This window comes from Mus caroli, chromosome 14, assembly GCF_900094665.2.
Source record: "Mus caroli chromosome 14, CAROLI_EIJ_v1.1, whole genome shotgun sequence".
Lineage (NCBI taxonomy): Eukaryota > Metazoa > Chordata > Mammalia > Rodentia > Muridae > Mus > Mus caroli.
The window spans coordinates 81,174,076-81,175,828 of NC_034583.1; the positions used below are offsets into that span (position 1 = coordinate 81,174,076).

Consider the following 1,753-nt stretch of genomic DNA (forward strand, 5'->3'; position numbering starts at 1 on the left):
AGAGGGAGGGGGAGGGGAAGAGGGAGAGGGAGGGGGAGGGGGAGAGGGAGAGGGACTAATCACACAAAGTAGAAGGGCAGCAAGAATTATTGAAGGAAGAAAATGTTCAAGCCAGCAATAAGAAGACAGCACTTTGCATCCATTGTACAGGTCACCAGTAAGAGGACAGGGACAAGAATTTCCATGCAAAAAAGGCAGCTCACTTGGAAAAAGTTTCAAATAAAATTGTGCTGTTCAATTCAGTGGATTAGCAACAACAGCAGAGAAACAGGTAAAGCCCAAATTTTAATCGTCAATATTAAAAGAATTAAGAAAAAAGCATATAGGTAGTATTATAAACAATAAAAGTTAAAACAGTAAAAGGAAAACTTAGTGAATCAAATATAAGTCAAAGTTGGCAGAATTGTCAGTAGAGTACAATGAATACTAGGGATGGAAGACAACTTGGAGAAAATATTCTATTCATATTCCAGGAAATAAAATTATAATATTGTTTCCAAGAAGTCTATAATAAAATTATTTCAGTCTTTGTAATCTGTGTGACAGAAAGAGGAACTATGCTAAAACTATAGTAAACTACTATAAATATAAAATCTAGTCAGCAAAATTATAGCAATTTACCTTTAGAAGTAGTTCAGTCATAAAAGAAAATTTAAGTTCCAAACAGAATATATCAGGGACAAATTGTTTAATGACTTCTAGTAATAAAGATTTAAACTCCATAAAACAAAGAAACAATACATAAAGCTAAAAAAACATAATTCTTCCACTCCTAGAGGGTTTGCAGTTGTGGCTGCTATGTCACATGTGCATCGGTAGGTAGTAGAGAAGAGAGAGCCTATGTCTATGTTCAGTGTTCTGACCTATGAACATCTGAATTATCAGTAGCCTAGCATTCCCTGAAAACAAAACAAGCCTGAGACCACCACTAGTTTCATGGTGCTGGGACAGGGAACTAGCCTGAATGACCACCAGATATGCACAGACCTGGGAGGGAGCAGAGCACATCTGAAAGGACCTTTGCCTGGCACTGTAATGCATGAAAGAGGCATAGGACTATTGAGATCATATCAAGACTGACTCCAGACACTCAGTGATTGTGAGTGAAACTAAGAAGAATACAGAAATGGTAGAGCAATGGAAAATAAACAGAAGTATGAGGGCACAATGAAGTAAGGCAGTACTAGAGACAATGGGTAGTGAGGAAAAGCCTGATATAAGTAGCTGGTGATGCCACCTGGGACCATGTTTGGGTCGTGGCCTGTGCTGCCACTAGGGACCATGTCTGTGTTAGTCTGTGTCTCTACAGCAGCAGGGGTCTGTTATCATCAAAGACCAGGCAGATGACCCTCATCTGGGCTGCTGACCTGATACAGGCTGATGCCAGAGGGCTGTACAGAACTAGCCCCACCCCTCTCCTGGGTATTAGGGGTGTCCTGACCTAGGAGCATGAGAACAGGAGAGATGATCCTATGCTTAGCCAGTGACAGTACTCAGGAGAGCAGGTCCTGCACATGTGTGGGAATTTCAGGTGAGCCAGCACTGAGGACACAAGCTTGAAAGATCTGGCCCTACTCTTTTCTTCCTTATGTTAGAGCTGGCCCTGGTTGTGGGGCTTGCTTGTGAGTTGGCCTTGAGAGTGTGAGACCAGAGGAGCAAGAGGGGAGTCCAGCTCAGATAATTCTTAGTTACAGAAATAGGGTGTCAGGTTGACATGGTTCCATATGGAACTGCATGACACAGTTTCCTGGAT

General features: G+C 41.8%; 1 non-coding gene across 1 annotated transcript; it reads left to right on the forward strand.

Moving 5' to 3' along the window:
* Window positions 1–765: 765 nt before the first annotated feature.
* On the forward strand, window positions 766–897 carry LOC115029295. Its single transcript, XR_003834870.1, has one exon. It is a non-coding gene; the product is annotated as a small nucleolar RNA SNORA17 (small nucleolar RNA).
* Window positions 898–1,753: the final 856 nt, after the last annotated feature.